General features: G+C 52.3%; 1 pseudogene; it reads left to right on the top strand.

The window, feature by feature from the left end:
• The window catches only part of LOC136500239 (putative wall-associated receptor kinase-like 16), a 36,616-nt pseudogene that overhangs the window by 8,885 nt on the left and 3,789 nt on the right, over positions 1-23,942 (top strand).

Raw genomic sequence — 23,942 nt, 5'->3', positions numbered from 1 at the left:
ACTTAGGGTTTCATCAATTCACCAAAACCAAACTAGAGCTTTCACTTGGGCTAATCAACCACCGGGACGCCATACCTCCACCTCTCCGGTTGGCTCTCCACAACCCGCCTGGTATAGGGGGGAAGCCCACCATCATCGTTGCGGAGGTAGAACCAGCTGTTGTATCAGCGGTGGTTGGACGACGTGAGCTGGGCTGGGATGTAGAAGGGCTGCCTGTCTTGGCGAACTTGGAGAGTGCAGCCACCGGCCCTCAACGCCTTCCGTGTGCCCATCGTGCCCGTTGGCTTGGTGTTGAGCCCCGCCCGAAAGAAGTGGAGCCACAGCTCCCAGTGGGGGGCGATGCCTAGGTACCCCTCATAGACGGCGACGAAGATGGCCGCCTGCGCGATGGAGTTAGGGTTGAAGTTGTGGAGCTCCACGCCGTAGTAATGCGGGAGCGCCCGCATGAACCGGTCTGCTGGCAAGCCGAGACCGTGCTCGTGGAAGGCCACGAAGCTCACAATGTAGCCATCGCGTGGCCTCGGCTCTGGCTCACCCCCTGGAGCAATCCACTCCGGTCTGTTGGGGTCAGTAACTGGGCGGAGTTGACCATCATCGACGAGCGACTAAAGTGTCATCGCAGACACGTCGGACGGACCCCAAGGATCTGCCTGGACGACAACAGTGCCGCCGGCCATGGGTGTGGTGGAGAATGCAGCTACGGCGGTAAGGCGGGCTCTCACTATCCCCCCCCCCCTCTCTCTCTCTCTCTCCTTTCCTCCCCCTTCTCCCTTCTCCTCCCCGGTGCTCTCTGTTCTTAGCAACCGCTCGAGGGCAGAAAGGGCGAACGCAGGCAGGCAAGGTAAGGAGGGGTAGGGCGAGGCTCGTCATGTATTTATGAGGGAGGGAAGGGGGCGAAATGGACGGGCGATGAAACCGGGGAAGTTTCCCTCAGATCTAGCGCAGTTAATCTAGATCCGACTAAACCGCCCACGCGTCCACCTTTTCCTTATTAACCGCGCGCACACAGTAACGTCCCATCCGCAGACGTATGAAACACCATGCCACGAGCCAAGTCTCGTCAAAACCTCAGGGAGAGCTCTCACACTCTCCCCGAGGCTCGGGGCTACTGTCGGGTACCATAAAAAGGGGTCCCCTAAGCCAGAACTGAAAAATCGCTTAGACCTTGTAAATATCGAAGCCAAGAGACAACCACCGGCAAACCCCCACCTTATCCGAGGCTCGGCTGGACCACCCGGCCCACCTCGGATAGTGTCCCGACTCACCCGAAGCGGGCTCGGCCCAAAATAAAACCACGAGGCCTCGGACGAGGCACCCACGCGTAAGGCCTCGGACGAGGTACCGATTCTCCGCCTCGCTCGAGGCCCCGCACGTAAGGCCTCGGACGAGGTACCGATTCTCCGACTCGCTCGAGGCCGGCTCGGCATCAACCCCGTCACCTCCGCCTTGACCGACTTCTCTGACAGGACGTCACGTCCAACTAACGCGTTCAACCACTCCCGCGACGTCAGCCGAACGATGGCTCGATACAGCGGAGTGGCCGACGAGACGTGAGTCACATCGACGCCATGCCGTCCGGGACAGGACGAGGCAGGGGTTACCGGCCGCTGTGCTCGGCACTGTGCCCACGACTGACACCCGTGCTGCACTGTGCTACCTAACCCCACCTGCTCTAAGGACAGCGCGGCGTGGAGATTCAAGTCAGGGTCCCTGTAGCCTCGGAATCAACGTATAAGACCAACTGCTCCCTCCGAGCCTCGGCTATCCGCTTCTGGGCTCCTGTAGCCTCGGGACTCGCACCCGCTAAGCCCCCACAATGGTTCAGCCTCTGCACTGACTAGGCCTCGGCTCTCTGCGTTGTCAACATACAGCGACTGGCACGTCGTCTGCAGTACGCACCATACCCAGCGCCAAGCCGCAGGAGCTCCCACGTCGCACAGGATCAGGCGTGACCAGCGCGTCGCTCTAGTGCACCGGGGACAAGGCCGCTCCACCGACCATGCCGCCACAGTGACGAGCTACAGGGCTCGGCATACCGCCTCCGCTCACAAAACGCCACGTAGCAAATCCATGTACCGTCCCCGTGCCTCCCTTCGACTATAAAAGGGAGTGACAGGGGCCGCTTCTAGGAACGAACACACACAAACACACACGTGCAAGCAACGCACAACGCTCTGTAACACATACGCTTCCTCACTGCAAGAGATTAACATCTCAAGCAACCCACGCCACTCCACGCAGAGACCTGAGACTAGCTCCCTCTCTCGCCCAGCTTGTAAGCCCCTACTACAAGCACCTCGGTGCAAGGAATACAAGATCGCTCTCTCAGACTGGACGTAGGGCATCTATTGTCTGAACCAGTATAAATCTTGTGTCTCTTTGCATCACCATCCGAGATTAGAGGCACGCAGTACACTTTCACTACTCGATTGAGGATCCGCCAGACCCAAAACACCGACAAATAACATTAACATTAGCACATTCACGTCAACACGTCATGTTATAAGAAAAAACCTCACAAGAAAGATCCAATAAAGATTCACGTCATAATTATGGATGCATGCTACACATCTATGTATGTTAGCCTAAACAATTAAATATGGGAGTTGCTATTGCACAGGCGCTTGCTTTTTTAAAAAAAATCAGGCGACATTTGCTAGCCAGTGGTCATCCGCTTTCTGCTTCCTTTCATCAGCTCACCAGCAAAGCAGCAGATCTGAACTCATTCGCCTAAGAGCTTAGGCGACTGAAGTTGAGGAAACGTGTTTAAATAGACTAATGGCCACCTATCGTTTAGTTATTTATTCAGGCTAAACTGCCATTTGAACAGACTAAATAGTTCATTAAAAGGACATGACAAGCCATTGTGTATCGTTTACACGTCATATAAACAGGCAGTGCACAAACTACTCTTTGACATGTCAGCAATTAACTCCTCGCTGACTTTAATCAAATATTAGAATTACGAGTTTTTATGGTCCTCAAAGAAAGCCAAGGAACTTAGGAGTGTTTAACTGTACGACACATGGATATAGAATAAAATTAAAGTCATGATATATTTACGTCTAAATATTTCTGTGCTTTGCACCCACTACTAGAGAACAGACTTTAGAACGATATTCCAATTTTGCATTAGCCTCGGCATTTTTTGCCCCCGGGACTAGAAGGCCTTTAGTCCCGGTTTGTGTCTTCAACCGAGACTAAAGGTCCCTACCCAACGGCTAAACCGGGACTAAAAGTCCTCCAACCTTTAGTCCCGGTTGGTAATACCAACCCAGACTAAAGGTAGACCCTTTAATCCCGGTTGGTAACACCAACCCGGACTAAAGGATCCTTTAGTCCCAGTTGGTAACACCAACCCGGACTAAAGGTCCCCGAATGTGTTAGTTCAAAAGGAAAGCATCACATCCATTGTTAGATGTGTTGTGTAGGTGTGGTGGTAAGTTACGCGCGAGACAGTGCATGAGGTGGTTGGGTTCAAATCTCACAGGGAACGAATGTGTTCAGTCTGCTCACTACTTAGGGTGCGTTTAGATCCAATTTTTTTTGGGTTTTGGCTACTGTAGCACTTTCGTTTGTATTTAGCAATTAGTGTCTAATTATGAACTAATTAGGCTCGAAAGTTTCGTCTCGCGATTTCTCACCCAACTGTGCAATTAGTTTTTTTCGTCTACATTTAGTACTTCATGCATGTGCCACAAGATTCGATGTGATGAATACTGCGCAAAATTTTTTTGAAACTAAACAGGCCCTTATAGCTGCAACGAAGATACGAGGAAACCCCAGCACATGCAAGTCGCGGTAGGTGAACTAGTCAAAGTCAGTCAATACCGTGGACGACCAAACAACGCGAGCACCACCAATTAGGCTAAGGCTCTGTTCGGCTAGCTACAAAACGGCTGATGCTAATGTTGATGCTGATTTATTGTGTGAGAAAAACACTATTATTTCGCTGAAATGATACGGCTGATAAGTTCAAGTGAACATAGCCTAAGTCCCCATTGACGAAACAGTGAGCACGTAAGAACATTGTAAATGAGAGTGAGAACCCGGAAGCATATAGTTGCTATGGAATCTGCCAAAATTTCCCCGGAACGTTTCAGTGCCAATGTCCTAAGGAAACCTACGGAAGAATTCCTACACAGGTGACAGCAACTCTATATGGGGACCCAAACTATATTACATTATATTTTCCATCTTATGATCACTAGTGTATCAACCCCATGATCGCCTCTATATTCTAGGAGACATTATATTTTCCTATCTTTCCACACACTCTGTTCATTCATTTTAAACAAAATACTCTTAGCTAGTAACCTCAATCCGGTTATGATGATCTTCTACTACCAATTACACAATATGCCTTTAATCTAAATTCATAATTTTCCTCCTCTGCTTGCTTCGCACCTCATGCGTCTTGAATATGAGTTTAAGTGGAACCTCAGTGTGAGTTTGTTAGCTTTAGTTGGAGTCCAATGTACCGGGACTTCATGAATCTAGATGGTGACTTTTCTTATTTTGTCCTATTAGTTGGTACAATTCTTTTATCCTTGCACATTTCTATAGCTGCAGTATATAACACGGATCTGGACTTCAAAATAACCACTAACCAATCGTTCAATTCCTCTATTGAACATGCTTGCTAAATGCAAATTATGATATTGGCTCTTAACTATAAGTATACATTTCAGTTTTGAAAATCGGGCTAGGAGTCAGTGGTGCCACATTGCTTTTGGTACTTGGTGTGCCCTTCATAACACGTAAAATCAAGCGGCATAAGGTTAAAAGGATGAAAGAAAGATTTTTCAAGCAAAATCATGGTCTTCTACTTCAACAGTTGGTATCGCAGAAGTCCGATATAGGTGGAAGGATGATGATTACCTTGGGGGAGCTAGAGAAGGCTACGAACAATTTTGATCCATCTCAAGAAGTTGGTGGCGGAGGGCACAAACTCGTGTATAAAGGACTTTTAGACCTACAAGTTGTTGCCATCAAGAAATCAAAGATCAAAGTACAGAGAGAAATTGATGATTTCATAAATGAGGTTGCAATTCTTTCCCAAATCAACCACAGGAATATTGTCAAACTCCTTGGGTGTTGTCTTGAGACAGAAGTCCCACTATTGGTTTATGAGTTCATATCAAATGGCACTCTTGCTCGTCATCTTCATGTTGAAGGAAATATATCACTCCCATGGGATGATCGTTTGAGGATTGTCGTCGAAATTTCCAAAGCTCTAGCCTATTTGCATTCAGTTGCTTCAACACCAGTACTTCATAGAGACATCAAGTCATCTAATATACTTCTTGATGACAATTTAACAACGAAGGTGTCGGGTACCATAAAACAGGGTACCCCGAGCGTACACCAAAAGGGGCGCTTAAATCCCATCAACGACAAAGTTAGAGGGTAAGCCATGGGCTCATCACCAGCCCCTTCCGAGCCCACCTGGCTCTCCGCATCGCCTCAGGCCTCTCACGGGAGGTCACGGCGTCCTGACGCAATTTCCGCCTCGCGCGAGACCTCTCACGGAAGGCCTCGGCAAGGAGCCCAATCTCCGTCTCGCGCGAGGCCTTATTCTCCGTATCGCTCGAGGCCGGCTTGTCCATAGCCCGTCGCCTCCGCCTCGACCGGTCTTCCCGACAGCATGTCATGTCCCATTAATACGTCAACCACTCCCGCGATCTCAGCCGGGCGACGCCTCGACATCGCGGAATGGCCGACGGGACATGAGGTCGCATCAGCGCCATACCGGCTGAGACAGGGCACGGCGAGGATTACCGGCCACTGTATTCTGACGCTGTTCCCACGATCGGCGCCCGCACTACACTGTGCCCCGCGATCCCCGCCTCGAAAACAACACGACATGGGCAGCCCGACCCGGGTCATCATCGCCTCCGAACCAGCACACCAGATCAACCGCTCTCTCCGGGCCTCGGCACTCTGCACCAGGGTCTCGGCTATCTCGGGATTCGTGTCTGCCGAGACCCCCCACCGCGGTGCGGCCTCGACACCGACCGAGCCTCGGCCTCGCGCACAGTCAATCCACAGCGACCCGCACGTTGACCACCGCACCCGCTCCGAGGCAGCCCTAGAGCTCCCATGACGCACAAGATCGGATGTGACCAGCACGCCGCCCCAGTGCTCCAAGGACGGACCACTCCGATGACTATGCCGCCCCAGGAACAGGCTACAGGGCTCGGACACGCCGCCTCTGTTCGCACGACGCCGTATAGTTAGCACATGTACTGCCCTTGTCCTCCCTTCAAACTATAAAAGAAAAGGACTTGGGCTATTTCGGCGGGGGGGACAGGTTCTCACGAAAGAGCAACACTCTGTAACACTCGCACTTCCTTGCCGCTTGAGAGCAATGTCTCAAGCAGCCCGCATCACTCCCCGCCGAGACCTAGGATTGGCTCCCTCTCTCACCTAGCTTGTAACCCCCTACTACAAGCACTTCGGTGCAGGGAATACAAGATCAATCTCCCAGACTGGACGTAGGGCTCGAGTTGCCCGAACCAGTATAAACCTTGTGTCTCTTTGCATCACCATCTAGAATCGGGAACACGCAGAACAAATTCACTAGTTGGTTGAGGACCCCCCGATCCAAAACACCGACAGTTGGCACGCCAGATAGGGGCCTCTGCGTGTCAATTTCGTCATCCCAACAAGTTCCGGATGGCAGACCCCGTACGACCGCTGCGTCTCGGCACGGTGGTCTGGTTTGGGAGCCTAGAGTTCATGTCTCTAGGGCACGAGTACGACATGGTACTTCTCACACCACGAGCCCCGCCTACCGCCGACGACGTCACGCATCGGCGACCCAGGCACAGGCGGTGCCTAGGCGGTCGTTCTCGCCGCACTCGCCAGGCACGACGCGAGCAGGGTTACCCCGATGCCACGCAAACCCAGGGCGATTCGCCGCTCTCCGACGGTATCCCACGACCAGCTGTTGGCGCAAGGCCCCTGATTGGGGACCTGTCTAGCCTGAGCCTGGATAAGGGAAAGACGCCGGTCGCACCCGGCGACGCCCCGACATCAAGCTCTGCTCCGCCACTCTCTGAGGAGCCAACTCCGATGGAGCAGAGCCTGGCGACGGCGCCTTCTCCATACCCCTTCGGGTTGAGAAACGCCGCCGCCTCTTATGCTTACGCCTACGCTTCCGCTCACGCGGACCTCTCGGAGCGCCGCCAGCGCTTCGCTTTCAACTTCGACACCGCCACGTCGACCCACACCCGCGCTGACTCCTCGGAGGAGGACGAGGCGTGGCTGGAGTGGATTTCTCCGACCTCCACGACCACAAAACCATGCGTCGCTTCTTGGCTGCAAGCGACTATTGCTTTGGCTACTCCGATTCTGACGATGAAGGTACTTACGATCCCACTCGTGAGTGCTTCCACATCGGACTTGGGATGCCAAGCACGGGCGACAAGGACGAGGGGGCAGACAACCGCACTCCGCTTCATCAGGGAACGGGCGATGCTACGCCTTCGCGCATTGTCCCACCCGCAGCACGAAACGAGAACCTTGCCCTCGGACAATTCCGGCGCCCGGACCTAGAACAACTCCGTGAGCTTCAGGCCAAGGTCGAGCAAGATCGACTCCTTCTGCAACAGCTCCGAAGCACTCTCGAGCAGGAGTAGCAAGGCCGCGGTGACGGCGAAGGAGCCCGGCGACGGGCTCGCGACATGCACCATCGCATCAACGATGACGAAGGGGATGATCGTCCCCCAATCTTCAATCGCGCTAGCCAGAATGTCGTGGCTGCGGCAATGCTAGTGCACGTGATGCCCGAGCCCTCCACCATGGAATGCTGAGTGGACCGACACCCAACTACCACCTGCTCAAGTCCAGACAGAATGCTGGACCATGTACTTCGATGGGTCTCTGATGAAGACCGGGGCAGGCGTGGGTCTCCTCTTCGTCTCACCCCTCGGAGTACACATGCGCTACATGGTGTGGCTCCACTTCGCCGCCTCCAACAACGTGGCCGAGTACGAGGCCCTCGTCAACGGCTTGCAAGTCGCCATCGAACTTGGGGTACGACGTCTCGACGTCCGAGGCAACTCTCAGCTCTTCATCGATCAGGTCATGAAGGAGTCAAATTGCATCGACCCCAAAATGGAGGCTTACTGCAAGTTGGTGCGTCGCCTAGAAGACAAGTTCGACGGTCTCGAACTAAACCACATCACACGGAAGTACAACGAGACTGCCGACGAACTGGCAAAGATGGCCTCGGCACGGGCTCCGGTCCCCCCGAACGTCTTTGCCAGGGACCTCCACAAACCTTCCATTGACTACACCTTGGTAACGGAGGAGGGCCCACCTGTGGAATCTGCGGTGGGGCTCGACGCCCCCTCTACTGCTGAGACCCCCTCGACCAAGCCCGAGGTCATGGAAGTCAACACTGAGCCTCCGCAGACCGACCAGGACGCGGATTGGCGAATCCCGTTCCTCGATTGGTTTGATCCGGGGGAGCTTCCTAGTGACAGGACCAAAGCCCGACGGCTTGCGCGCCGAGCCAAGACTTATGTCCTCTGCAATGACAAATTGTACAGGCGAAGTCCCTCCGGTGTCCTCCAACGATGTATCACCGCTGAGGCGGGCCGAGCCCTACTTTGGGACTTGCACGCAGGGGCCTGCGGGCACCATGCGGCGCCTCGGACGCTCGTAGGAAATGCTTTCCGCCAAGGGTTTTACTGGCCGACGGCGGTCGCTGACGCCACCAAGCTAGTACGCTCCTGCGAAGGATGTTAGTACTATGCTCGACAAACACATCTCCCGGCCCTGGCCCTCCAAACCATCCCCATCACGTGGTTGTTCGCTGTATGGGGGCTCGACATGGTCGGGCCTCTACAAAAGGCCCCCGGGGGCTACACCCATCTACTGGTATCAATCGACAAGTTCTCCAAATGGATCAAGGCTCGTCCGATCAATCGAATCAAATCCAAGCAGTGCTATTCTTCACTGACATTATCCACAGGTTTGGGGTTCCTAACACCATCATCACCGACAACGGGACACAGTTCACCGGCAAAAAGTTCTTGACGTTTTGCGACGACCACCACATCCGTGTGGCCTGGTCGGCCGTAGGACACCCAAGGACCAACGGCCAAGTAGAGCGTGCCAACGGCATGATCCTACAAGGCCTCAAGCCAAGAATTTACAACCGATTGAAGAAGTTTGGCAAGAAATGGCTTGCCGAACTCCCATCGGTCATCTGGAGCCTAAGGAACACTCCAAGCCGAGCCACGGGGTTCACGCCTTTCTTCCTGGTCTATGGGGCCGAGGCCATCCTCCCCACTGACTTGGAATATGGTTCCCCAAGGCTACAAGCCTATAACGAACAAAGTAACCGCACCACCCGAGAGGACGTCCTCGACCAATTGGAGGAAGCCCAAGACGTTGCGCTGCTACACTCGGCTAAATACCAGCAGACCCTACGGCGCTATCAGGCCTGGCGCGTCCGAGGCCGAGACTTGAAGGTAGGCGACCTGGTGTTGAGGCTAGCACAGAGCAACAAGGGCCGCCACAAGCTGACCCCGCCATGGGAAGGACCGTACATCATCGCCCAAGTACTGAAGCCTGGGACCTACAAGCTAGCCAACGAGAAGGGCGAAATCTTCACCAACGCTTGGAACATAGAACAGCTACGTCGCTTTTATCCTTAAAATTCCAAGCATTGTATATATTGTTTCTCGGAATACAATTGAAACCCGTTTTTAGTTGTACTAATTTCTCGAGAAGTTCCCCGAGCCTATCGTTGGTCTCGGCAATACGATGACACTGTAAGGGAGACTTAGCTCTGCCTCCACAGAACCAAATCTCCCTCGGGGGCTAGAGGGGGGATTCCCCCTAAAAAGTCCCACGCGCCATTTTTTAGTCGTCTTTCGAAAAAATTCCTACGCCAAACCCTCTAGCACGCTCTGACGAATCGGTTGCGGAAAACCCAAGGACCAAAAGCCCGACTCAGGGCCAGAAGGCTGGTTGAGTCGCAAGATAGCCTAAGCCTCCAGGCTACGGCGCTCCCTCACCACCTTTCGCCCAGGGGACGGCTTAGGCTCCAAAGAGTTTTTTTGCAAAGAAATCAGATCGGAGACAACAAGAGGGCAGAGGCTCGGAAATACAAGACAAACGATTAAAGAAACACGAGTACTTTAAAAAGAAAGGCCTCGACGGCCACAAGCGTTACGATACAAATCTAATTCCTACTCTATTTACATGGCCACTTGGGCCCAGGTCAAGGCTCAGCACCTCCGGCATCGACAAACGGCGGGGGAGGGATCATCTCCTCTTCAAACAACGTTGCTAGCGCAGTGCCAGGGCCTTCCGCCGCCTCCAACAGCTTCGTCACCACCTCGTCGGCCTCATCGTCATCATCGGGCAAGACGTAGCCATCGCTGATGGCTTGAAGGTCGACACCAACATAGTGCGAGGCGATGACGGCCAGTGCGCGCTTGACGCCCGTGTGCAGCGCTCCTCGGAGCCGCTCACGCACTTGGCCGCTCAGTGCAGTCAGACGGCTCCCAAGGGAGCTGCCTGACTGAACCCCCTCCACCGCCAGGGCATCATAGGCGGCACGGGCAGCACTCTTCAGCGCCTCGTGCTCCCCGATCTCGGTCTCGAGCACCGTCTGCACTGCACTAGAAGCCTCGGCTGCCTGGGTAACCTCCGCCTCTAACTCTGCACCACGGAAAACAGAATGAGATTGAGCGAGGGAAAAAACAACCTAAATTAGGGGTGGAAGCCAACAGAACTCACCCTTGGCCTTCTGCTCCCAGCGTCGGGTCTCGACCTGACAGGCCTCGGCTTTCTCCTTCCAGCGCAGGGCCTCGGCCCGGGAAGCCTCGGCCTTCTCCTTCAGGCGCTGGGCCTCGACCTGAGAAGCCTCGGCCGCCCTGGAAGCTTCACTCCCCAGCTCTGTGTCACACAAGGAAGTTAGGGAACGAACATAAGGAAAAGAAAATAAAATGAGGGGGACTAGGACTCACCCTCGGCCGTCCCCCTCCAAACCACAGCCTCGGTTCGCGAGGCCTCAGCTGCTGCAAGGGCCTCATCCAAAGCACCTTTTGTCAGCCGGTGCGTGTTCTGTTCCGCCCCTAGCTGCCCAGCAAGAGCCGTGGCCAAGGCCGTAGCTTCTACGGCTCGAGCCCTGAAGGCATTCCGATCACTGGCCGCGCGGGTGAGCTCCTCCTCCAACTCCTTGACCCGCGCCGCCAAAGGGGCGAGCTGCTCCTAGGCCATGGCCGCCTCGACCTTCGTGTCGGCACAACGAAGATGGAGGTCCTCCACCTCTGCGCTCCACGTCGACAGGAGCTCGTTGGCGCCGGCAAGAAGGCCCTTCTACCGCTGAAGCTGGTCCCAGACATCCCTCTCCCGGTGGAGGAAGACCGACTTCCCAAGAGATCGGGTCTCGAGCTCCTGGGGGAAACAGAACAGGGGTCAATCCCTACAAAGAAAGCTCAGAAAAAGACCACCGCATGGGAAAAGAAAGCACGAACCTAGGCGACTCCGGGCAAATCGTTGGCCACCACGGACAGCGCCATCTGTAGAGACCGCTCCACCAGCTGGCGGTACTGCTCGAACGTGTCCCAGCGACCGCCCTCGACCGTGTCCTCGAGGGCAAACAGAGGCTCTGCCTCAGGATCATCCCGGCTTTGCCACAGGACACGCGGGTGGTTCCACCCACGGGGTTCGGGTCGCACCCGCGCGAGGGCTGAGCTTCCCTCGCCCGAAGTTGGAACCGGCTGTTCCACGACACCGGCCGCCTCAGCGCCGGCCATCTCTTGCGCCCGGGAGGTATCGTCGGAGGAGATCGGAAGAATCTCCACCTCCCGGGCGCTCTCTCGCAATGGTGGCGTTCCCTGAACCAAGGGTGCCGCCAAGGCCTTCGCCGCCTTCATCTCCATTTCCTGGGCTGGCAGGCCCGCCATGATCGCATCAGCGTCGGTGGTCCCAGGGGCTCCGGCCTCTGCCATCGTGGCCTCGGTGGTCCCGGGGGCTCCGGCCTCTGCCATCGTGGCCTCGGTGGTCTTGGGGCTCCGGCCTCCGCCATCGTGGCCTCGGCGGTTGCAAGGGCTCCGGTGCCCGCCGCAGCAGCCTCAATGGTCCTGGGCGCCATAGCCTCGGTCGCCCTGGCCTGTGAAACCCCGGGGACCTCAGTCCCGGTGGTCTCGGTGGCCAAGGGAACCTCGGCCGCATCCGACCCACGAGCCTCGCCATCACAGGGCGGAGGCGCTACCTCCCCTTCCTGTGTTAAGGCCGCCTCGGTAGCCCCTCCTGGAGTGGCCGGCTCCTTCGGGTCGGCCCTCGCCGACGCCGCGCCACGATGCAGGGCGGCTTGTGCCTCCGCCACCCAGTGGGCGGTGGAGCTAGGGTTAACCTTGAGCGCTTTAAGGGGTGCCAAGGTAGGCACCTCCGTAGGCCGCTTCCGGCTAAGGACAAGACGATCACAGGGTCAGTACGAGTCAAAAGAACGAACGGAAGGCACTGCAACCCCACCAAAAATACACCTACCTCGAGCGGGGCAGCAATCACTTCGCCACGGCGACCCTTGTCTGCAAAGGCGGTGGCGGCGGCAGAGGCATCGCCTCCATGTCCATCGGCGCCGGTGGGTCCTCAACGGACCCCGGCGCCCCCTCGGTCCTCTACGGGGGCAGTTGTGTCGCCTCCGCCGCCACTTGTTCCACCGCCGCCACCGAGCCCACTGGGCTGACGGCGCGTTTGCCCAACGCCCGCGCCTCGGGCGTGTTAGCCTCGGCCCCGGAGCAGGCAATTGCCGACCCCGGGTTCGCTCCTCCTCTCGGGAGTGCCGGGCTGCTTGCCAACGCCCCGGGCACCACCTCCACTATGTCAGGGAGATGGTCCAGGGGACCTCGCCCCACCTCGCCCTCGTCATCCCCGTCCGAGGCCTCCGTCGAAAGCGACGGCGATGGGGATTCCTCCAACGGGAGACCATCCTTCCTTTGTTGACGGCGGCGCTTGTCCAGCTCCTCGCGTGCGAGGATCTTCTTCATGCGCTTCGCCACCTTGGCGTCTTTTTGTTTTTTCTGCGCATCGGCGTGCACCCGGTTGATCGCCCGCCGCCCAGCGTCCTCGGGAACGGGTGGCGGAGAGGAGCGCACATCCCTCATCCCCTGCAGGAACGACGAACGGGCATAAGGGAACAAGAAGTAGGAAGAAACGGGGGAGACTCAGGGGCTACAGCGGCGCATGATTTACCAGCGAAAGGAACCCCCATGACGGTCGCATCGGATGGGGGTCAAGTTGCCGCCCCTCAGCTTCGCCTCTACCGTCTCCCCCACCCGACGAAGAATTTCCTTGTCGGAAAGGGCGGAGGACATCCGGATGCCCTCAATGGGCTCACCCAGCCTCATCTCGAACAGCCGCCGCCGCCGAGCCATCTGCGGCAGCACCCTCCGGCGGTGGAAGGCAGCCACAACCACAGCCACGGTGAGGCCATGGCCCCGTAGCCTCTCCAGCCCCTCCAGAAGCGGCTGCAGCTTGGGCTGGTCGGCCCTCGGGACACCGTACTTCCACCTCTCCGGGCAGCTCCCCACAATCCACCCAGTGTAGGGGGGAAGTCCTCTGTCATCGTTGCGAAGGTAGAACCAGCTCGTGTACCATCGGCGATTGGATGACGCGAGCTGGGCCAGGATGTAGAGGTGCTGGCGATCCTGGCGCACTTGGAGAGTGTAGCCGCCGGCCCTCGTCACCTTCCTCGTACCCGACGTGCCCGTCGGCTTAGTAGTGTGCCCCGCCCAGAAGAGATGGAGCCACAACTCCCAATGGGGAGCAATCCCCAAGTACCCCTCGCAGACAGCAACCAAGATGGCCGCCTGTGCGATGGAGTTGGGGTTGAAGTTGTGGAGCTCCATGCCATAGTAGTGCAGGAGCGCCCGCATGAACCGATCCGCTGGGACACCGAGGCCGCGCTCGTGAAAGGAGACGAAGCTCACGACGTAGCCGTCGCGAGGCCTTGGCTCTGGCTCGCCGTATGGAGCAATCCACTCTGGCCTATTGGGGTCCATCACCGGACGAAGGAGTCCGCTGTCGACGAGCGACTCGAGCGTCTCCACGGTAACGTCGGAAGGATCCCAAGGGTCTGCCTCAATGACAACGATGTCACCGGCCATAAGTGCGGTGGAGGGACCAGATACGGCGGTGAGTTTTTCTCTATCTCTCACTCTCTCGCTCTTTCTCGCTTTCTCCCTGGCTCGCTCTTCTCCCTTCTTCTTCCTGGTACCCGCTGCTCTAGCGACGGCTCGATGGAGGTAGAGCTAACGCAGGCAAGGTAAGGTGAGGAGGGGCGAGACTCTTTGAGTATTTATGCAGGGGGAAGGCGAAATGGACGGGCGATGAAATCAGGGAGGTTTCCCCTCGATCCGGCGCGGTTAACCACGATCCGATTTTACCGCCCACGCGCCCACTTCTTTCTCAGTAATTACGGGAACAGTTATGTCCCATCCACCACGTCGCGCTCGGCCACTACGGCAGCAGGCATTGTTTCGCCTCCCTAGGAAACCACCTCAAAAGGCGCGCCACCCGTTGCCGACCGACGGGGAAGATATTCCCCCCACCCTATTCCTTTCAGATGAAGGAACCGGGCTCCGAGCCCGTTACGGTCCAGGGGTTCGAAGGCTGGGCCCCTAGGGGTTTCGACAGCCACCCCAGGACAACAGAGTTAGGAATGACTACGGACGAGCCTATACGGGGCTGAGGCCCAAGCAAGCGAAACGCTTGGGACGCCCTAAGTCGTGTCCAAGACCGGCAGGAGGTCTCCAAATGGGATCCCACCGTAGGGAGGCACCGAGCCACCGAGGCCCAGCGAACGGTCTCGGCACCCACTAGAGAAACCCTCTGGTACTCTTGGAGTGCGTCTCTGGACCGCTAGCCGTCCCCTAGCGAATGAGGCGTGGGCCTCCACTCGGACTTACCCCATAACAGCTCACCGGAAGTGCCAACGCTCGTGCCTACTGAGGGTAGCCTGGCACATTCCACCCCTCCTTCCAAGCGAAAAGGAAGCATGAGGGTCGTATAAAAAGCTAGGGGGGCTCCTGACGGCCCTCTTGCTCCGAGCGGAGGCTAAGGAGCCCTTCCTGCAACCTCACCGAGACCCCGCGACCAAGGCTCGCGCCCAAAGGGGCCTCGGCAAACAAATCCTCACGCACGAGGGGCATATAAAAAGCCAGGGGAGCTCCTGACAGGCCTCTCGCTCCGTGCAGAGGCTAGGGGGCTCTTCTTGCAACCTTGTCGAGACCCAGCGGCTCTGGCTCGCACCCAAATGGGCTCGGCAAACAAACCCTCCGCCCGAACGAAAAGGATATGTGAGGGTCGAACAAAAAAGCCAGGGGACCCCTGACCGCCCTCTTGCTCCAGGCGGAGGCTCGGGGGCTCCTCCTGCACCCAAGACGAAAACAAACGATCTAAGCCCATGCTAGAAGTTTTGTTACGAATACGATAAAGAGCACCGAGCCCATAACGGTCCAGGGGTTCGAAGGCTGGGCCCCCTGTGGTTTCGACAGCCGCCCCAGGGCAACGGAGTCAGGGACAACTTTGGGTGAGCCTATGAATGGCCAAGGCCCGAGTGAACAGTCACTCGGGGCGTCCCAAGTCGTGTCCGAGACCGGCAGGGAGGTCTCCGAATGGGATCCCACCGTAGGGAGGCACCGAGCCATTGAGGCCCAGCGAACGGCCTTGGCACCCACTAGAGAAACCCTCTGTTACTCTTGGAGTGCGTCTCTGGACCGCTAGCCATCCCCTAGCGAATGGGGCACTGGCCTCCACTCGGACTTACCCGATAACAGCTCACCAGAAGTGCCAACGCTCGTGCCCACCGAGGGTAGCCTGGCACATTCCACCCCTCCTTCCGAGCGAAAAGGAAGTGTGAGGGTCATACAAAAAGCCGGGGGAACCCCTGATGGACCTCTTGCTCCATGCGGAGGCTAGGGGGCTCTTCCTGCAACCTTATCGAGACCCCCGTGACCCGAACTCGCACTTGTGGGCTCGACAAATACGATAAAAACTCCTCACTCGAACACGAAAACGAAAAAAGCCCCTGGAGGAGTAACTCCACTCCTCTAGGGCCTCGGGGGCTACACCAGGCGGGTGCGCTCGCGCGCACCCACCAAAACCTCAAGAAGCAAAACACAATCCCTATGGGAGCGACTGCAAGCCAAGTCTCAACAAACCCTCAGGGGGAGTGCACTCACTCCCCCTGAGGCTCGGGGGCTACTATCGGGTACCATAAAACAGGGTACCCCGAGCGTACACCAAAAGGGGTGCTTAAATCCCATCAACAACAAAGTTAGAGGGTAAGCCATGGGATCATCACCAGCCCCTTCCGAGCCCACCCAGCTCTTTGCATCGCCTCAGGCCTCTCACGGGAGGTCTCGGTGTCCTAACGCAATTTCCGCCTCGCGCGAGACCTCTCACGGAAGGCCTCGACAAGGAGCCCAATCTCCGTCTCACGCGAGGCCTTATTCTCCATATCGCTCGAGGCCGGCTTGTCCATAGCCCGTCGCCTCCGCCTCGATCGGTCTTCCCGACAGCATGTCATATCCCATTAATACGTCAACCACTCCCGCGATCTCAGCCGGGCAACGCCTCGACATCGCGGAATGGCCGACGGGACATGAGGTCGCATCAGCGCCATACCGGCTGAGACAGGGCACGGTGAGGATTACCGGCCACTGTATTCTGACGCTGTGCCCACAATCGGCGCCCGCACTACACTGTGCCCCGCGATCCCCGCCTCGAAAACAACACGACATGGGCAGCCCGACCTAGGTCATCATCACCTCCGAACCAGCACACCAGATCAACCGCTCTCTCCGGGCCTCGGCACTCTGCACCAGGGTCTCGGCTATCTCAGGATTCGTGTCTACCGAGACCCCCCACCGTGGTGTGGCCTCGGCACCGACCAAGCCTCGGCCTCGTGCACAGTCAATCCACAGCGACCCGCACGCTGACCGCCGCACCCGCTTCGAGGCAGCCCTGGAGCTCCCATGACGCACAGGATTGGATGTGACCAGCACGTCGCCCTAGTGCTCCAAGGACGGACCACTCCGACGACTACACCGCCCCAGGAACAGGCTACAGGGCTCGGACACACCGCCTCTGTTCACACGATGCTGTATAGTTAGCACATGTACTGCCCTTGTCCTCCCTTCAAACTATAAAAGGAAAGGACTTGGGCTATTTCGGGGGGGACAGGTTCTCACGAAAGAGCAACACTCTGTAACACTCGCACTTCCTAGCCGCTTGAGAGCAACGTCTCAAGTAGCCCGCATCACTCCCCGCCGAGACCTGGGACTGGCTCCCTCTCTCACCTAGCTTGTAACCCCCTACTACAAGCACTTCGGTGCAGGGAATACAAGATCAATCTCCCAGACTGGTCGTAGGGCTCGAGTTGCCTGAACCAGTATAAACCTTGTGTCTCTTTGCATCACCATCTGGAATCGGGAACACGCAGAACAAATTCACTAGTTGGTTGAGGACCCCCCTGGTCCAAAACACCGACAGAAGGTATCAGACTTTGGGGCTTCAAGGTACGTCTCGATTAATCCAACTGGAGTGACTACAGCTGTCCAAGGAACTATTGGCTACTTAGATCTCATGTATTATTATACTAGTTGACTTACAGACAAGAGTGATGTTTTTTAGTTTTGGTGTTCTTCTAATAGAATTGTTGACTAGGAAGAAACCATTTATCTACCAATCTAAATATGGGGTGTAACCAGTGTTTTCCTAAACGCTAAACGGTAAACAGTCGGTCACCTACCGATTAGCCATTATTCGGGCAAAACGTCCCATTAAACGGGCTAAACAGCCAATTAAACGGGGTAAACGGGTGATTAAACGAAAACGGCGCACCACCGTGTAGCGTTTACACGGTGTTTAAATGGGCTAAACGACCGTTTAGGCGAACAGTGGGTGTAACACCCCAAAATTTGCCTATTTTGAAAATAGGTTTAAAATGATTTATTTGTGAATTTTTGTGCACATGAAATATAGGAAAATAAAAATTTTCATTAAATTAAAATTCATCATCAGGTTTACAACATGTTTGTGCATACATGCCCTTGCATTTGATTTATTTGGTTGAGTGGTTTAGATTAAAATTTAAAATGATTTGAATTGCTTTTGGAAAGAAATTAAAAATGGCTATGAAATAAAAGAAAAGGAAATATGAAAATAAAAGGATTTAAAAAGGTGTAAAATTTATCTTTGAAAACTTACCAAAATTTTCCATCTATGTCTAAATTGAAAAGTGAATTTGAAATCCTGTTCAAATTTGATTTGGTTTGTGTTTGAATTTGGTTTTGAAAACGAAATAGGAAAAAATGGGAAAAATGGAAAAACACTCCTCTTCCCCTATCTGGGCCAGCGACTAGCCAGCCCAGCCGAGCCGTCCTCTCTCCCTCCTCACTCTCTCGGCCCAGTCCCGCCCCGTTTCTCCCGCTTGCAGCCCAGCAGCAGCGCCGACCCGCTCTTTTTCCCGCATGGCCGTTTTTCTTTTTCCCGCGCCGGCCCGTTTCCTCCCTCCGCGGCCCAGCTTCATGGCCAGCAAGGCCGCCGCGGATCCCCTCCCTCTCTCCTATGCCGACAGGTGGGGCCGCCCTGTCAGCACCGCCTTCTCCCTCGTGTAGCCCCACTGGAGTCTGCCGCTGATGCTGTCCATGTCTGGCTCCATTACGCCTTCCCCCGTGGTAGCGTGCACCCTAAGGCTGCCTGGCTCATAAATAGCCGTCTGAGCCACGCCGCCTCCGATCCCTACTTCGCCCTCTAGCGCCGCAGCCACCTTCGTCGAGCCACTGCATCTGCACTGCAACCTAGCGCCGCCGAATCGCCGTCGCACACCGAGCGAAGTGGCGCCTCCACTTGCTCCGTGTCGCCAAGATCCATCGCGGTGAGTTTGCCTTGGTCCCCGCTTGCGCCCTGTGCCCTCGGTTTTCTCTCCTGTGGCCTCTAGGTTCGGATTTAGGTGCACCGGTGAGGTCTCTCGCCGTCGGCAATGGAGTCCGCCGCGCCCAGCTACTGTTCCGGCGGCTCTCCTCACTCCTTTCCTCTCTGATCTAATCCAAGCCGACCAGTGAAGATCCAACGGCCCGAGTTAGCCCGTACCCCTTCGGCGGGCAAATTTTCAAAATAGCCCTTGCGTTTTCTATTATCGAACCCGTGGTCCAAAGTGTAATCACAAAATCCGTTTTCTTCTTAGGAAAGCATAGTTTGATCGGTTTAGATCCAAAATACATTTTCACTTATTTACAGTTTTGCCATTGATTTTGTTTTAGCCATAACTTCTCCGTTTTAACTCCGATTTGATCCGTTCAACTTGCATTAGATTCGTAATTTCATATTCTACATGTTTATACTACTGTTAGATAAGTTTTCAACTTTTAAAATTCGAGGTTAGATTTAATCTATTATTTTAATAAAGGAAATCTTGTTTATTTCATATCTTCTACGTTTTAGCTCCGTTTTGACCCATTCAAGTTGCGTTAGATTCATAGCGACGAGATCTACGTGTCAGTAACAATGTTTATCATATTACTATTTCTGGAATTTCATGGTTTAGAACATATCTTGATTAATGATTATGCAACTGGATTTTATAAATAAAATATGATTTGTGTTACTTTAGTTTTATAATTCAAATCTAAAATTGACTTAATTCAATTTATATAAGCTTTTATATAGTTAAAACACATGAAGCTTATAGTTTTACATTTTCTCTTTATGAGTAGATCTTTTGGTAGCCGTTTCTTTCAAACCGTAGCTCCGATTAGCGTGCCTCTCGCGACTGTGTGTTAGTAGCGATGCGTAGAATCGTGTTTTAAACTCTTTTTCTTATTTTTCTATGATTGGTGTACTGTTCTGATTTAGATCTACTGTTTGCTTCGTGTATGATTGTATGGATGCTTGTGTGGTGCTTTATGATTACGTCCAGTCGGTGAGCTATACGTGGTGAATCAAGAAGCAGATCTTTGAAGTTTGGACAAGAAGAAGAAGAAGAACGTTGAAGATTAAAGCTTACCGAAGGATCGGTGTTTTAAGGCAAGTATAGCATGGAATCATCCTTTTTGTCCTATACACCTTTAATCATTTAATTCATGCTGCATGTGTCTACCATGACTACCACTAAGAATTTCCTAGTACTTTGTACCTTGTGCCTTGATACCTATGGGGTATTGCATTGGGTAGTATGATGCTAGTGCTCAACTACAACCATGATCTTATAACTTGACTAATGGAATATGCAATAAACATTAAAAGATATTTTTTAGCAACATGGAACAAGGAGGCTAGAGAATTGGGCTATTTTATGGTGCTCTAGATTCCTCTCTCTAAGGACTTATCTGTAAATGATCATCCAGGACTTACAGTATAGCTGTGATGGCTATATGGCTCTGGCTTTAGCTCAGTATGAGGACCTTTTCTAGCTTGTTAGTGGTTACCTTTATTGGCGTAAGAATGGCTTGACGAATCGGGTATAGTGCGGCCTCTGTCCCCTTGAGTATAGGTTGCGCGTCATTATGCCATCGGGAAGGGGGGCTCTATATATATTTGCCGAGTGAATCTAATGACCCTAACTTGTTAGACGAACCTTTAAAAGGCTTCATAGTAAACCCTGCCGATCTTCCTTGGTAGTGGGTCAAGAGGCTGATCACCTCGGGCGAAAGGGTAAATCATGACTCATAGTGAAAGTGTACAACCTCTACAGAGTGTAAAATTGGTATATTAGCCGTGCTCACGGTCAAGAGCGGCCTTGGAACATTTACGGAATAGATGAAGAACACTGATGATACTGATGATAAAGATGCTCACTAATGATTACTGTTTATGCAATTTATTATTCATGTTTACCTGATCATGTGTTTATGGGCTTGTGAATAAACTGGTTGCCACCCAATTGCTAGAAGATAATTCATTAAAAGCTAATCACAGTTAACTAGTGTCAGCCTTTTGAGCCTCATGAACCCCATGTTATATTTGTTGAGTACGACATGTACTTACGCTTTTACTTTTTAAATCTTTGGAAAAATCCCGGATGGGTACCAGATTGCTAGAGTTTGAAGGAATTAGGCTTGTGATCAACCAGTCAGTTGTCCCTTTAGAATTGGAGTCTTCACCCGAAGAACGAAGTTGTCTTTCCGTTGTCTGTTGTCTAAGGTTATATCATTTATACTAAGTACGCTATATATTGAGCATTGTCTTTTGATAATACCCTTATTTGTAGCTATATGTGATATTTGACTTCCTAGGCTCATATATGGTGCGTATCTGGTTTTGATCTTAAAATCGGGTGCTACAAGTGGTATCAGAGCAATACTGACTGTAGGACGCAAGTCTAGTTAGAAATTGGCCGTCTTAAGGTTTTGAAGTTTCTACAAAAATCCTTGCTCTATGAACCTTGATATTTTCTTCTCTACTATATCTCTACCCTTGCTATTCATCTCTACCTTAGTGCTTATTTTAAAGTCTTTGTTCTCATCTCCACTCCTTGATTTGATATGCTTTTAGAACTATTCTTCATCACCTTCTTGCATAATCTAAAGATAAGTCTTAGGATTATTACCCCTAGCATAATGAGGACGATAGTATCGCAAGTTGAGTCAATGATTGAATTGTGCATCTTTATTGATTGTTGAATTGTTATTATGCTTATGATTGTTTTGAATCTTTGAAATGATTGCAATGATCTTGTTGGGTGTTTCCACAATTTTATTTAGTTTATAGGTCTAAGGTATAAGGATCAGTACAATAAATAGTTGGGTTATGGTATTCTTCTGTTTTCTCTATCTTGTCTTTTCGGAGCAGCCTGCACTCTTTGGCTTATATCTCTAATTTTGAATGACCAAAAATCACGAGAAAATTCTGGACAATAGTAGACTTCAATATCTTTCTGTAACCGTAAGAACCGCCCTCATATCTATTTTGGTTATGGAGCTATGAAAATCACAAGACGATGCAACTGTGCTGTCTAAAACCTAGAATAGTTTCTGTTGTGCACTATTTTCGACCAAGAAAACTGAGGAATTTGGAAAAGTGTTCTATAAAGAAGTTGTGGATAATTTTATAAGCTTTCCAATGGTATAAGCTACAACTTCATTGGATTAACAGAGTGAGAGTTACAGTTGTTTTACTATGCTATTGTTTTTCTACTCGCAAGGAATTTTAGGTTTCTTGTTCTTGCCCATACACAAGAGTATCATTCGGATGTCAGAACATCTTGATACTAGTTAGCTCATCTAGAAGAAGGTGCAAGCTACCCTTCTTGTGTCCCCTACTTTATATTTTCTTAAGGGGGTAGCCAAGTTGAAGAATTTGCAAGATGAAGTGTCCTACATTCTAGATTGCATAGCGGAAGCGTGGTGGTACCCAAAGATGTGAGAGAAACTCAGAGTCTCAATGAGGTTTGATTAAAGGTTCAAGGGAGGTTTAACCAAGATCATCAAGATATTGATAATGCTACTGGAAGAAGTTTTTAAGTTAATTTGGATCAAGAGACCTCAGCTAAGTGTCTGAAGGAGTCCAAGAAGAGGTTGGTGTAAAACCTAAGTATTAGCATTGTCAGATCAGGACAAGAGTTTTATAACTACAATGATGCACCTTATCAAGGTGAGGGATGTGTCCTTAAATCAGAAGAAAAGTGGTGGCTTGTTCATTAAGTCAATTAAGGAAGCGTGAGTTAAACTACCCAACATGCATCTGGAGTTATCCATTATGGAGCATGGAAGTAATATCTTCTTGGAAGTAAAAATGACATATAGGAGGATCACAAGAATCTACAGGACATCTTCACTAAGTTGGTCTTGAGCTTGTGATATCCTCGTTGGAATGAGATTGATTATGACTTAAAAAAGTGCTATCACTTGGAGAAGCAAAAGTCATGGCCGATGTCCTTAGCAACGGAGAATTATGCTAAAAAGGTTCGGATGACACCAAGGACTAAGAATTGTATTCTAAGTTCGAGCAACTTGACCAGAATCATTAATGTTTTAAAGATTGGTAGTAGAATTTCCTTCTAACCAAGAGATTCGTCAGGCTTTGTTGGAAGGTGGATATTTTATGGCAGAGAATTGGTATTATAGGAAAGGTGGCCTAGTGATTGGAGTTACCTGAGTATCTTTTGGAGTATCTATCAGAACCTTGGAATCAGTTTAGCAAGATACTTGGAGTAAGGTCAACAGGTATACAAAGTAAAGTGGGATCCTTATCAAGACGATGGAACTACACGAGGAAGTAAAGAAGAGTCTGAAGATGGAGTATCCCTATCTCCTAGTCGATGTCTTCTGAATCTCGGGGACGAGATTCATCTTAAGGGGGGTAGAATTGTAACACCCCAAAATTTGCCTCTTTTGAAAATAGGTTTAAAATGATTTATTTATGAATTTTTGTGCACATGAAATATAGGAAAATAAAATTTTTCATTAAATTAAAATTCATCATAAGGTTTAGCAACATGTTTGTGCATACATGCCCTTGCATTTGATTTATTTGGTTGAGTGGTTTAGATTAAAATTTAAAATGATTTGAATTGCTTTTGGAAAGAAATAAAAAATGGCTATGAAATAAAAGAAAAGGAAATTTAAAAATAAAAGGATTTAAAAAGGTGTAAAATTTATCTTGGAAAACTTACCAAAATTTTTCATCTATGTCTGAATTGAGAAGTGAATTTGAAATCCTGTTCAAATTTGATTTGGTTTGTGTTTGAATTTGGTTTTGAAAACGAAATAGGAAAAAATGGGAAAATGGCAAAAACACTCCTCTTCCCCTATCTGGGCCAGCGACCAGCCAGCCCAGCCGAGCCGTCCTCTCTCCCTCCTCACTCTCTCGGCCCAGTCCCACCCTGTTTCTCCCGCTTGTAGCCCAGCAGCAGCGCCGGCCCGCTCTTTTCCCGCGTGGCCATTTTTCTTTTTTCCACGCCGGCCCGTTTC

This window comes from Miscanthus floridulus, chromosome 13 (genome assembly GCF_019320115.1).
Source record: "Miscanthus floridulus cultivar M001 chromosome 13, ASM1932011v1, whole genome shotgun sequence".
In the NCBI taxonomy this organism is placed as follows: Eukaryota; Viridiplantae; Streptophyta; class Magnoliopsida; order Poales; family Poaceae; genus Miscanthus; species Miscanthus floridulus.
This window is presented reverse-complemented; position numbering and strand designations above follow the sequence as displayed.